This window comes from Humulus lupulus, chromosome 3, assembly GCF_963169125.1.
Source record: "Humulus lupulus chromosome 3, drHumLupu1.1, whole genome shotgun sequence".
Lineage (NCBI taxonomy): Eukaryota > Viridiplantae > Streptophyta > Magnoliopsida > Rosales > Cannabaceae > Humulus > Humulus lupulus.
Genome location: NC_084795.1, coordinates 92,038,710 through 92,054,043, shown reverse-complemented (window position 1 = coordinate 92,054,043; position 15,334 = coordinate 92,038,710).

Below are 15,334 nucleotides of genomic sequence, written 5' to 3'. Positions count from 1 at the left end.
CATAATTAAGAGTTTCTCTTCAGTGGCCTACCCACAGGCTAATGGATAGGTCGAGGTTGTAAATAAGACGCTCAAGGCGAGCCTTAAGAAGAGGCTGGACGAAGCTAAGGGGGTTTGGCCTGAACAGCTCCCTCAGGTGTTGTGGGCATACCGGACCTCACATTGAACTTCGACGGGGCATATTCCTTTCTCCCTGACTTTCGAAAGTGATGTCATCCTTCCTGTCGAAACAAAGATAGCTATGCACAGAGTCCGAGCGTTCAGCCAAGAGCAGAATGATAAATTGCCCAGCGCATCCCTCGGCCTAATTGACGAAAAATGAGAAGCTTCACACCAACAGCTCGCGCATTATCAACAAAAAATCACTCGTTATTTTAACTCAAGGGTCAAGAGACGCATATTTATAAAATATGCTAACCTTGAAAATTATAGGCAATATATGTCATCTCTACAATTTTGGACAAAGATGTCCTTCCCATTCAAACACTCGTTCATTTCTTTCTTACTCACATTTCTCAATTTTTTCCTCTCTAAACATCCATGGTTTCTCAACCACCCTCACAAATTCGAAGCAAATCCAATCCATTGTAACTATGCTGCCACCTTTTTTGGGAATATGCTATATACAAACTTTGAATATTGCAATTCAAATGAATAAATCCAAGATAATCTAATATATAATGGAGGAATAATACAAAAGAAATAACAAAAATAAGATCAAGTAATATAATAGACCTTTAGAGATGTATAACCTTAGTTACATAAAATCATAAGTCTATGATTTCATGTGAATCATTGGAGGTAACAAATGATTGACGCAAATGAGATTTTTTGTCCAAAAACCTCTATTCTTAGCGTGCCCTAAGAGATTGCTTGAAGCTACTACAAATGGAATGAGATTGAGATTTATAAGCCTTGAATCTTCAAGTCAAACTTTCTTGATGAAGATCTTTGAGAAAACTACTAATCTTGAGAGCTAGAGAGAGAGGGTTTTAGAAAGAGAGAGGTGAGTGTTCAATTCACCAAAAACTCAAATAACACATTAAAATATTATAGGAACCCTCATTAGTCTCAACTAATGATATTTGAGAATTTTAAATTAAATTTTGGAGCCAAAACACATCACTCTCTGGTCATGTCTGGACCGCCCAGGTTATGCATCGCCTGCACCCATGCGATGCATCGCCTGAATGGGGTTTTCAGTCCCAGGTGACACGTTGCCTCCGCAGGTCAACTTGACTTGGCACGAAACATCTCCAAATGCCTCCAAACTTTTCGGGTACTTGTATATACTCCTAAGAAACACTTTGGACCCAAAAAGATCATTTATAGATGTCTATACCAAAAGTCAACTCGCTTATATTGACTTTAGTGAAATCATTATGGTTTTTGAATGTAACGCCCTACACTCCAGGGACCGTTACGGTGTGCCTTATAAACAATGCTAAACTCGCAAATCGAGTCATTTGGCCAAAATCGTGTAACTAAGTATGATTAGCGGTTTAGGGATTACAATTTTTTGGTTAAGATATAACGTTTCATTTGAACATTTATTATATACATTGGGATCCCAAAAATATAATTTAAAGGTTTATTACAACAAAATATTTACAACTAGCTGATCTAAGCGGCAAAACAGGGTTTGTCCCTAGTTCTTCTCCTTCAAAACTCGGTCGTAGCGGTCGAGCAACTGCATATGTACACATCGTCACCTAAGCTCTCCAACTCAAGGATGGTCCAACTTTCTTTTACCTTTACCTGTACCACATAGCACCCGTGAGCCGAAGCCCAGCAAGAAAACTCAATATGCTCATGAATAGTCATATCATGACATCAAATCATAAGGCACGCGCCTAGCAAATATAGCCCTATTCAAGAAGGAAAATGAGTTCACGTAATGATGAATATACAACATTAACCGATGATCATAATAGTCATCCCGGGCTTTTAGCCCCAAATAGAATAGTGACAGTTGTAAGTCACTAAGGTGGGTTCCGTTCCCATTAGCCATGTGATGATAAGGCCACTGAGGCTTTGCAGATAAGTGATCATTTCACTATCTTGGACAAGATAGGTGCTCGATGAACTAGTCACCAATATAACCTATCGCATAACCATAGAGTCACAACCATGGCATCCCGCTCCCTAGCCATGTGACAAACAGTCACCTAGGCCTTTGGCCCTGACTCTGAGTAACTAGTCCTAGACTAGTCAAGAGCTTATAATTTTCATCGACCTTAGGGTCGGTCTAGCATCAATGCTCCTAGAGTCATTCAACGCTGACATCGATTAGATCTAATCTTTTATCGGCCCTGCATTCATGACACTTATGCCGTTTCTGACTCTCAGGTCAGTAATACGCGACCAGTGCTAACCCTGACTAATTAGTGCCATACACAAGTAAGCAATGCTACCAAACATATATCATATGTTTAATATACAAATACAAGGCATTCAACATGCTTACTTAACAATTGCTAACATAATTAGGACCATGCATATACACAGAGGCTCAAGCTCTGAAAAATATCATATTCAATATTCATAGCATGCCCTAATCACATGTTTCTCGGGCAACACATGCATCACATTTAATCACTTGACATGCCTCAACAATAACCATGCATGTCACATTTAGACATCCAACATGCATCAAGAATAACCATGCATGTCATACATACATAGGGTGCAGTTTTCTTACCTTTGGTCCAAGCATAGGTTACCAATAAACAAGCCACAAGCACGATCCTTACTCCAAGCCTCTAGTGATAACCTAGTCACAACCACAAATGGTGATCTAATGAGTTCAAGTTCTAAAACCAATCCCGGAACCAATACCTAGCCTCCGAGACATCAAATCCCACTAAAACGGGTAGTATGAATGATCCCGAGGCCTAAGGTTTGAGTTCCCACACTCAAAACATTAATTTTGCCAAAAACAGCACCAAGCGTCGCGGCCCCCAGCCCTTTAAAAACACTCCACCAACTTCTTTGAGCCTGGGCCACGGCGCCCAAGAACAGGGTCGCGGCCCAACCTCTGACCAGCCATTTTTCCCCGTTTTCAACCTTTTAAAACCTTCCAAAAACCTATCCAAACATCTTCAAACTCAAAAATCAAAGTTCCCAAACATCCCCATGATCCAAGACCCATAAATCCCGAACTTCAATTCAATCAGAAACTCATCAAAACACAAAGTCCAATTCAAGCTTAAAAACTTTAAAAACTTTGAACTTAAAACTTGAATTACCTCCATTTGAGTTGTTTCCAACTAAATCCTCCGGCTAATAAGCTTATAATATTTCCTAGGATCAATATTCCTCAATCCTCGCTTGAATCCGAGTCCTAGAACTCAAGTTACCTTCGAAAATGCGATTGGGAGACGAAAATGGAACTTAGAGGGAGAGAGAACGCTCTGAACGTTTTTTTATTTCTTAAAAGGTTACTTCAAGCTTAAGTAGCCTCAAACAAATCCTAACGCTCGGGGTCCTAAAAACATCCCCGGGGGCAAAATAGTCAAAACCTCCATAATTTCCCCCTGATCTTACTAACTCCCAATTTATCACCAAATATTTATTCCCATTACCCAATAACCCGGTAATGCTCTAAATACCCCTTGACTCACTCCATGTCAAGAATAAATCCTGTTGTGAGTTTCCCACTAGCTTACCTCCTAGGATCGTCTCGTTCTGGGTAACCCTGGCATAACCAAATAATAATAAAGCACCACACACATATCACATATATGCCAAATATGCTCGAAATGGGCAAAATATGAAAATCACCCAATTACTCAAAAATGGGTTCACTTGCATATTTAATACACTTAACATGCATATAATCATTTAATAACATAATAAATCAACTATGGCCCTCCCGGCCTCCCACTACAAGAAAAAACAGTATTCATAACACTTAAAAACTGCTAACCGGGACTATTGATAGCACTTATGAAAATGCTAACATAGCCCCTGTTATTAAAAGTCCAGTCTTTTCTATAACAGTTTTTGAATGTTATGTTCGGTGTTATCTTAAACTATTCAATAACACATTTTTAGGTGCTATAATATTGAAATAATAACATTTAGATAGAGTTTTTGGTTATAAATTTGAAATTTAATCTTGTATTTTTTTCATAACACTTTTCAATTGTTACATTTGATTATTTTGATAACATTTTTAATTTGTTATATTATATAAACCATAACGACTTTTTACGCTTATAATATGTTTCTAAATCATAACATATTAAGGTTTTTTATTGTGATAATGGTACTTATAAGTTTTTTTTTTTAATTAAAATATTTTCATTATTGTATTTTAATAAAAAAAAATCAAAATTAATCACAAAATATAATTCTCAATAGATTGATAAACCATAAGTATTACATTAAACAATAACTAATTCAAACTCTGAATGTGTCTATTTCATGAGGTCTTAGTTCTAACTTAAGTTTGAAAGCATAACATAATAAAGTTTTATAATCTTGAACATTTCTTACTTCAAAAATGAAAAACAAAAAATTACAAGATACACAAAAGTAAACCATGCATGAAACTTGCTTCATCCTTCAATTCATCATCCTTTGTGCACATGTCTTTGTTGTGAGTCCATTTGTTGTGCACTTGTCATATACCTGTTTCCCTTGTTTCCCTTTCTTCCACAAGTCCATGTGTAATCCTCTTTGCAATAAAGCCAGTTGTAGTCCACAAAAGGCCTATTGCTGTCAAGCTTATGTTAAGCTCCGTCTTTAGAGCACTGTAAGCTCCAGTCACATCTACACACCTGTAATATTCGAGTGTAATAATGGAATCGCATCAACAATTACTTAAAGTGGTAATTCTAGGGCTTTTATAAAAAAAAAAACAGAACCAAATTGCCTTGTATTAATTAAAAATGCATGAAAGTTGTAATTCTAGGTTTCTATGTTGGAAGTAATGAAATTATAAGATTTTATTAGTCAATCCAAGTATAGGTGTCAGTGTGTGCCTATGCATGTGTGTAATCGGTCACTTGATATATTATGTCACTGCACAATATAGTATCTGATAAAACTGGAAGATTAGAACTTATTAAAGTGGCAGCTATAGTCATCCATGTTGCATTAATGAAATTATTAGCTCTTATTAAATATATCTGTATTATACTTTCAAAAGCATCAATCAAGCAATCAAAGAATATGTACTATTATCTGATAGAAGTGTCAAACGTAAGCATGAAAAATCATAGACAACCTATGACTTCAATACAGTAATGTGTATAAAAATGAAGAATGAAAAGGCTAATAAAAGCAGACATTACATTCTATGATATCCCTTTGGGTTTGGTTGACAAGTCCTGGAAGTGATCTGAACCTAAAACAACACATATGGATTGATCTAATGCATCTAGTGCCATCTAACACTTTCTTACAGATCATAAATTTTCACCTAAAATATTATAGATATATATAAAAACATATATCCTACTAAACAAACAGTAAGTTACATGATTTACCTGAGAATTTAAAGAGGAAAGAATAATGAAGTCGCTGTACTGGCCAGACAATTCCCTCAATAACTTTTTCACACCAGTAGAAACCTCCTGTCAAGATAAACTAAAGCTTAATATACTTAAACAATTATACTCTATAAGAATGCTGCAAGAAAATCCCAAACAAAAATACTAGTTTCTAGTTACCAAATAGAGATTAACAATTTTCAAATAAATATGAATAAATAGAGATACCCTTCTGCTTTGGCTTTTTCTTGGCGGAGTTTTTCTTCCAAGAGAGCTTTCTCTTTTCTTTTGGCCCCTTCATAAGCCGCATCACTTCTTATTTTCCTTTCTTCTATCTAGGACCTGAGTTCATGGTCCCTTTGGATAGCAGTCAAGTGATTATCAAGTGCTTCGACACTACAGATGATGACCCAAAAATTAGAAAACAGAAAGTCCAAATCTGACTTAAACAATAAAAAAGAAGAAGGAGATGAGAAATCATTAAAATTCCAAGGAAAAAAAATATCAAAAGCATGAGCACTTCAATGAGGGGAGGCAAAAATAACAATACAGCATTATTAACAAAGGAATTGCAGTCTTACATTTTTCTTCCATCAAGTATGGCAAAATTTCAAGTGCCGACTCATTCTCAGTGTCGTCATCATCACTAAGAGATAAATCAAGAAAATACAAAGTATTAATAGAAACTAGCGAGATCTCTAACAATCAATGCGATATCATATACCATAGAAATATCATAGAAGTCTGTCATGAATACACAACAGCTGAATAAAGCTTTTGATGACAGAATAGGGATGCAAAACTTGAATTGATAAATGGAATATAAGTAAAGGAAAACAATCAAGGCCAGTTAAATGCATACCTAACAACCATATACTTCACACTAGTTAAAACAGAACATTTCACAAATGACAAATATGGAATAGAATATAGAAATAAGTTGAGACAACTGCAGTTATATAAATATATATATATAGAGAGAAAGAGACCTTTTCTGAACTATGAGGCCTTGAAAGTGAGTATCAAAATCTGAAATTCCAGAGCTTAACTGGTCAGAATCCATTGATGCTTCTGCTGCTTCAGCAACGCCCAAAAGCTTTAAACACTCATTCCAACACTCAGCACCCCTCCGTAGAAGCTTAGCTGCAAGACCATAATACCCAACATCATTAACATCTTACATGAACACCCTATTACATTAACTGCAAATTGTCTAAGAATTTGGCCAACTAGAACTAAATAAGTTAATCACAAATTTAAATGTTGTATTTATCTTTCCTGAAACTTCATAGAAAAAAATAAAAATACTATTCAATGCAGCGGTACCCTAGTCGCATTGAAGTCTCCGCTGTTACAACACCATCCCCACAGTCCCATCTCCATGCTAACATCTGCAACAACAAAGAAAGAAAGAGAGAGAATGAGATCGTGGGTGAGAGGGAAAGAACTAAATCTGGAGACACAAACAGATGTACATATATCCTTGTATATATATAATACCTGTACATGAAATAAATACATCAAAATAGAACAACATCAGAGCAGAAACAGAACTAAGAAAACTTAAGAAAAAATAGGACAGAAATGGAAAAATAGACAATGAGAGTCACTAAGGAAGGACAAGTGACTAGCATAACAACCAAATAATAATCGCACCACACTTAATTCATAGTAACTGCTCTTTAAAAGTTCTATGCATCTGCCTTTATATAATATGCAATGTCCTAATGGGAATTTATATTTGGAAAGACAACCAAAGAAAAAAAGTTACTTTTTGTAAACAAAAGTAGACCCTACAAGCAAACAAAATTAATAGAAAACAGATGAAAATATTGAATACACCATAACAGATGGAAATACTCATCACAAGCTAAAATGACATGGTGAAAACTTATAAGAAATCAAGCTATAGAATCATGCCTTGTGTAGTCATGATAGCAACAAAAAGGATTATGCCAACAGGTTTCACCTTACAAAAATGCCAAGCTTTATGCATTTTAATTTCTCATTAAGACTTGGCTAAAAGCATTGAAGCCATCAATACAAAATATTATATTACCACTGTGTCAAAAAGCAATCAGTTGAATATTTATATTAGATGAAATTAGCGCATAAATGATCAACTCTTAATAATGGACCCATTCTAAAGATACTTTCATCTTTTACCAAAACATTGATAAGTGCTTATAGTAACTCTTAAAAAAACCATATTAATTATCAAAAGCATCAAACAAAGAAGCCTAAATATGATTTTGATTAAGAGCTTATCCAATTTTAGTTTAAGGATCAGGTTGTTTAGTTCTACCTCTTTTTATGAATTCATACTTTGTAGGGCTCAGCTAAGCGGCTGAAGCTATATATAAACTCTTGTAATTCTTTTGTTTCTTAGTGAAGTGGATTTAACAATGTTTTAGTGTTTCCTTCCTTAACCAGCTTTACTCGTTATGTAATCTTCCTTTCATCTTATTGTTTGTTTTATCATTTTATTCTTCTTTTGACGATATGATTTTGACAACTTGTAAGTTTCAAATTAACTTCATAACTATTACTAATTTTTTAAAGAAAACATACTAATCTATATACTAAAATTTATCAAAGTGCACCAGACACTGTATAAGACTAAAAATATTCCTGTCCAGTCATTTCTACTGAAATCCAGTCCAAAGGTTTATTTAAATAACTAACTTCTTCTTGTAAATGGAGAATACATACCACAAGTGTAAAGCAAGCAACTAATGGCATACAGAACAGTTAGCTGAATACAGTAAGTTGTCCCCCGAAACCTATGCACACAAAGGAGCCAAAGACAACATATTATCAGGCCGTATAAAATGCTTACTTGCATTTTGGGTGTTGATCGCAGCCAATAAAGTAACCGGCACCGAATCGACTGACTTTAAAAACCAATGTGCCCTCAAAATAGCTAAGAAGCAAAACCATGAAATAGACTAATTAAAATTTTAAAATAAATAAATAAGCATTTAATTAGGCAGCATAGACATTCCCCATTAAAGAGGAATAATAGAAATCATGCCCCCCCTAAAAAATGATTAGCGCCAACCTTGAAAAGGAAAAAATTTAAAACCATCTAAGAACCATTATGCAAAGAAGGAAAAATAAATGTAGAGAACTTTTGAAATGCAATTCAGAAATGTAAAATAGAGAGGACAAGAATATTTCTACAATACATTTTGCATAAAACTTTGCTATTACTTATTGTTGAAATTATCATTGATTCTAGGTGATATTACAGCCGTATTTTACAGCTGTGATCAGTTATTAATTTTCTCATTTGTAATAATGCTGATAGTATGCTATCAGAATATATCTTTATAAGCAATTAATTAGGAGAAAACTCTTATATATTCAACCTTAAATGAATGAATAAATTGCCTGCATATGGAAGCGAATTTTCAATTATCAAATGGCCAAATTCTCACAATCCAATTTGGTTGTATCCTCAATTAGACAAGTGCCAATGATCTCCATTTCATCATTACAAAAAAAGACATAAAGGTAGTGTGCAAAACATAGTATTTCAGGCAAAAAAAATAAGTAATAAAATAGAAGAACAAATTTACAAAACATGCAAAATTTAAATCTAATTTCATTTCTTTTCACTTCTGTGATCAAGAACCTAAAATATGCAAATGAAATACAATTGCAAAAACTGATATGCAAATAATCATAGTTTAACTTTAAGAGAGTAGAGCTTCAGATCACACTTATAATTAGAATACATGTCTGGTAAAAAATTTCATATAGATTATAGATATATGGTGTAAAAAGTCCCATTAAATGTTTAAGCTAGTGATTACTAGCAATATTTTTGGGATTTTTTTTTTAAATTACCCACTTTTATTTTTAAAATTAATACCCACAAATAGAGACAAAGTGACTAAAATACCCTTATTACATGGTTTACTTTTTTAGGCTTGTGGTTTATATTAATGAACGTGTGGTTTACATTTTTAGCTTGTAGTTTACGTTCCAAAGTCTAGTAGTTTACATTTTAAAGGGTTGTGATTTTCATTCCAAATGGTTGTGGTTTATATTTCAAAGTCTTGTGGTTTAAAGGGAAGTGGTGTACATTTCAAAGGGTTGTGATTTATATTTCAAAGGGTTGTAATTTTCATTTCAAAGCCATGTGGTTTACATTTCAAAGGGTTGTGATTTACATGTTAAGTGACTCTCCAGTAGGGTTTATATTTCAAAGGGTTGTGGTTTACATCGCAAGAGATTGTGGTTTATATTTCACAACTTAGTGGATTACAATTCAAAGGGATGTGGTTTACATTTCAAAGGGTTGTGGTTTACATTTGAAAGCTTTGTGAATTACATTTCAAAGTCTAGTGGTTTACATTTTAAAGGGTTGTGGTTTACATTTGAAAGCTCTGTGGATTACATTTCAAAGTCTAGTGGTTTACATTTTAAAGGGTTGTAGTTTACATTTCAATGGATTGTGCTTTACATTTCAAAGCCTCGTGGTTTAGATGTCAAAGCCTAGTAATTTACATTTCAAATGGTTGTAGTTTACATTTCAAAGCCTTGTGGTGTAAAGGGAAATGGTTGTGGTATACATTTCAAAGCCTTGTGGTTTAAAGGGAAATGGTTTACATTTCAAAGGGTTATGTGTAGCGCACCAATTTTTTTTATTATTTTATTACTAATTGATTAAGTGTTTAGTTATTTGAATTTAATTATTTAAGTGTTAAATGTTAATTGTGTGAATTGATTTTGTGTTGTACTTATGTGAATTGTTGTTCTTGTTTGTACTTCCTTACTGAGTTTTTTGCTCACCCCCTTACTTTCCCCCTTTCAGGTAGGCAATAGGTTTTTTGATTGACACACATGGTGATGTGGGGCATTCCATGGTCTAAGTATGTATGTCATGGGGCTCTAATGAACAGAAAATGATCTAGCAAGGCCTAGGAACATTTTTATAAGTTTATCCTGTTTAATTATATTTTCAGTGAGACTTTAACATTTTATATTAAATTGCATAATAGACATTATATTTTTATTTTAACAAATGGGCTCATATTGCATGATTTGATAAGGCCCCACTGAATTTTTAAACAATTGTGGTATTTTTTCTAAATAAATATCGATTAGCTATCGTTTGCAAAAGATATAGAATAGAGCGTTTTACATTATAGTTTATATTTTAAGTAACTCTTTAGTAGGGTTTACATTTCAAAGAGTTATGGTTTACATTTGAAAATGTTGTTGTTAACATTTCAAAGCCAAGTGGATTAAATTTTAAAGCTTTGTGGTTTACATCTTCAAAGGGTTGTGGTTTACATTTCAAAGCATTGTGGATTACATTTCAAAGCCTAGTGGTTTACATTTCAAAGGGTTATGCTTTACATTTTAAATCTTAGTCGTTTAAAGGGAAGAGATTTACAATTTAAAGGGTTGTAGTTTACATTTTAAATGACTCTCTAGTAGGGTTTATATTTCAAAGGGTTGTGATTTAAATTTCAATGCCTAGTGGTTTACACTTTAAAGCCTAATGGTTTCAAATGGTTGAGGTTTACATTTCAAAGTCTAGTAGTTTATATTTCAAAAGGTTGTAATTTACATTTCAAAGCCTACAAAATGTTATACATATTTTTAAATAATGTTTTTAGTGAACCGGGCATCCGGTCAGGTATAAATCACGCATTTGATTGGGTGTAGTCAAATTGCATAAATAAACTTTTCTGCAACATTTGCTAGATCAAAGTTTCCAAGTAAGAAATCTTGTTTTGCAAAATAAACTTTGTTGTGACATCAAAATGTAAACAATGGCTAAAATGTAAACCACGAATTTTAAAATATACACTTCAATTCATTTTATTCTAAAAATAACCTAAAATTAATTATATTAAGCAGAAATAGAAAGAAGTAAAATTAAACTATAGCATAAAACAAATGTAAAAAGAAGGCAATAATATAAGAACACCTTCAAATGCAAAGCAACCAAGGAAGGTCTAAAAAAATGTTTCTAAAACTTAAAACCATTAAGATGATTATATAAATGCATCTTATAAAATATGAACCAATAATTAAATAATTGAATCAAAAATTGTTAAAACATATAAATAAAGAAAGAAAATCACCTCATTAATTAATGGTTCACTTTCTAGAATGGCATGCACATTTGTTGCTTCCAAAGCTTGAAGCTCTCTCTTCAACCTATCTAAAAATGTCGCAACTTCTCCAATATATATAATCTAACTGCATAATGTGCCATGACAATTTAGTTGAGCTAACAAGTTTGTTGTAACACATGATTGAGAAAAATACCTGATTGTTGCATACATAAGCAAATGTGGAAATTCTTGCCTGCAAAAACTACTCTTTTTTTCCTTTTTTTTAAATACTCACAAACTTTTTCTGATGCATTCTTTCGTATGCCAACAAGACATTTTTTTGTCATTCATGTATGTTATATGTCTAATAAATGGACATGAAAGTAATATATTACCTATGTATATAGTAAATGTAAGTGTGTGTATATATTATATTATATATACCAGAATGTAGTTTTGATGTCACCTGAAGAAGAATAAATGAAAGAGAAAGTTAGATGCATAAATGATAAACAAGAATCTTACAAGTTATTACCCAATGAAACTCCAAGAAGCAACAAATATTATAAAATATTACTGCCAAATAAAATAGCATGGTCGACAATCTTAAGTCACTCATTGGTGTTATTGTCAGAGACATTTTGTCAAGCACCTTGTGTGATTTTGAAACCAAAATCTAATCAAAATAAAAGTTGTGAAACCAAATAAATCTTCTCACAAATCTTTACAGATATGAACTAAAAATCAAGCATTACATAAACCACAACGTATATTCACATCAAATTCTTTTTTTTTTTTATATATTCTTCTTTCTCTGGTTTCTCATTTGTGATCAATAAACTAGATTAGCGTCATCACTCACCTTTGACTAAGAAATTGTCACTAGCTAGAACTAAAGTGTAACTATTTCACAATAAAGTGAGGAATATCTAGAGATTAGAGTAAGAGAGAGACTATGACAAACTGTTGAGTATTGACTCAAATGTTTTTATGGTTTTTATGTATAGAGTTTTTAATTTTGGGTAATTACTAATTTGTGAAAATAAGTGTCTTGTTGGGCAAGTTGTCTTAGTGCTCAAGCTTTGCAACTCTATAAATATATTATTTATGTGTGTGAGTGTGTGGTTTTTTTTTTTGGAAGAAAAGTGAGTGTGGGTTTTTAAAGAGATAAGTGAGAGTCAGAGGCAAAGGGTGTATTGGGTTTTGGGTGGAGAGATTGAGAGAGTTTGAGTGTGTAATATTGAAATTTGAAGTGAAATAGATCTTTCTTTGTGGGTTTGGTAATTTTACCAAACTTGACAAATTTCTTTATTGTTTCAGCTGCACTTGGGAAATTTATCTTTTTTCCCAACAACTGGTATCAGAGTCAGGTTCAAATCTTCACCAAATATGTCAAAGATGATGTCTTCCACAAAATTTGATATTGAGCTTTTTGATGGAAAGAACAATTTCAGCATATGGCAGAGCATGGTGAAAGATGTTTTGGTACAACAAGGGCTCATAAAGGCACTGCAGGGAAAAAAGCCTGAAAGTATGGATGATGAAGTTGGGAAGAGTTGCAAGAAAAAACAGTATGCTTAAGTTTGGCTCCTGAATTAAAGTAGTCTCTTGAATGAAACATGTCCTTCTGAGTTATGGAAAAAGTTAGAGAAACAAATCCTTAACAAATAGGTTATATTTGAAAAAGTAATTATATGAGTTAAAGATGATTGAAGGTGATAATGTTGGGGATCATATAAATAGATTTAATAAGTGCATAACTCAATTGTTAAGTTTAGATGTCAAAATTGATGAAGAAGATAAAGCTATTATTTTGTTGGCCTCACTACCAAAATCATATGAGATGTTGGTGATTAAACTTTTAGTTGGAAAGACCACTTTAACTGTGTATGAGGTGTCAAATGCTCTTTTAGAGACAGAGAGTATGAAGCAACCAAGCAATTTGTCTCATAGTTATCAAGCTCTTGTGACAAGGTCAGAATTAAATTGTGGTAGGAGAAAGTCAAGAGGAAGGTATGATGACATAAGTGATAATGGTAGCCAATCACATTCTTGGAGAGATGTGCAATGTTATTATTGTCACAAAAAATTACATATCAGGAGGAATTGTGAAGAACTGACCAAGCATCTTGAGGCAATGAGAAATCAAGAATGCAAAAAGACTCCAGATTCCACTAATGTTGTTGATGCAGATTTTGAAAGTGATAATGATGTTCTTTTTGTCATAACTGATGAACAAATTTCTGACTCTTGGAATTTAGATTTTGGTTGTTCGTTCCACACGTGTCCATATAAAGAGTGTTTTGATACTTATAAGGCATATGATGGTTGTATTGTTTTTATGGCTAATGATTCTAGCTCTAATGTTGTTGGAATATGAACTGTTAAGGTGAAGATGTTTGATGGTGTTGTGAGAACATTGAATGATGTTAGACATGCTCCTAAGTTGAGGAGGAGCTTAATCTCTCTAGGAGCCTTGGATACTCTAGGCTGTGACTATCCTACAAAAGATGGTGTATTGACTATTAAGAAATGTGACTTGGTAGTCATGAAGGGTTAAAAGGGGCGGAATTCATATAAACTAGTTGGGAAGACTAGTTTAGGTGGAGCTGTGATGGGGGAGCCAAGTCATAATTTTCATCATCTAGTGTTGCAATAGTGAAAGAATGCTACAAGGTAGGGAAGACTCCAATTGCGGTAAAAGGTTGTGAGTTTAGAGTATTTGAGTCAAGGTGGAGATTGTTGAGTATTGACTCAAATATTTTTATGGCTTTTATCAATTTTTTAATTTTAGGTATATACTAATTTGTGAAAATAAGTGTCTTGTTAGGCAAGTTGTGTTGGTGCCCAAGCTTTGTGTAACGCCCTACTAAACTAGGGCCGTTACATTGTGTGTTTAAAATTGTTCTCAACTCGTTAAGCGAGTTGTTTTGACTAAAACGTGTAATTAGGGTTAATTAATAATTTGGTATAAAGTTTTTGGTCAAACGAATTCTACTTTTCATTACGAGATTTGGTATGTACACGGGATCCAAAAGAAAAAGTGTATAACTGATACAAACGAAAATAAGCAAAGTACATAATAGCCGACCTAAGCAGCAAAACCACTAAACCATAGATCTCCAAAAGAAGTCTCGACCGTGGAGGTCGAGCAAGCTGGATATGTACATGCCACCCCCGAAGCTCTCCAACATATTACTGGTCCAGCTTCCCATTGCCCTTACTTGCACCATGTAGCACTTGTGAGCAAAGACCCAGCAAGAAAACGCAATTAAGCATACATACAATCAACATATTACAATTATAAAAAGAGTGCTAAATAATTATAAAAAACGCTCGAAAATATTCAATCTATTTATGCAGCCATAGGGCAACCCAAGTGTGCCCCACACTTGCTTCGTTCAAATAGCTATAGAGTCGAACAAGCGTAACTCACCCACCAGTCACTTTTCAAACGACCATAGGGTCGTACCAATGCACACCGCACTTCCAGATATAAACAGACATACATTGCATACATAACACAACTACGTAAAGCACAATTATTCATACCTAACACAAACATTTCCAAACAGAGTTATAGCCACGTTCAATCACAGGGGATCAAGCCCTAATTTCAACATGGGTGCAGTTTTCTTACCTCGAGTTTCGTACGAACGAATATACAGCCTCAAGTGGGATCTCGATCCTGAGTCTCGCAAAAATCTAGTCACAACATAAACATACTATTATTAGGGATTGAATCCAAATCTCGAGGCT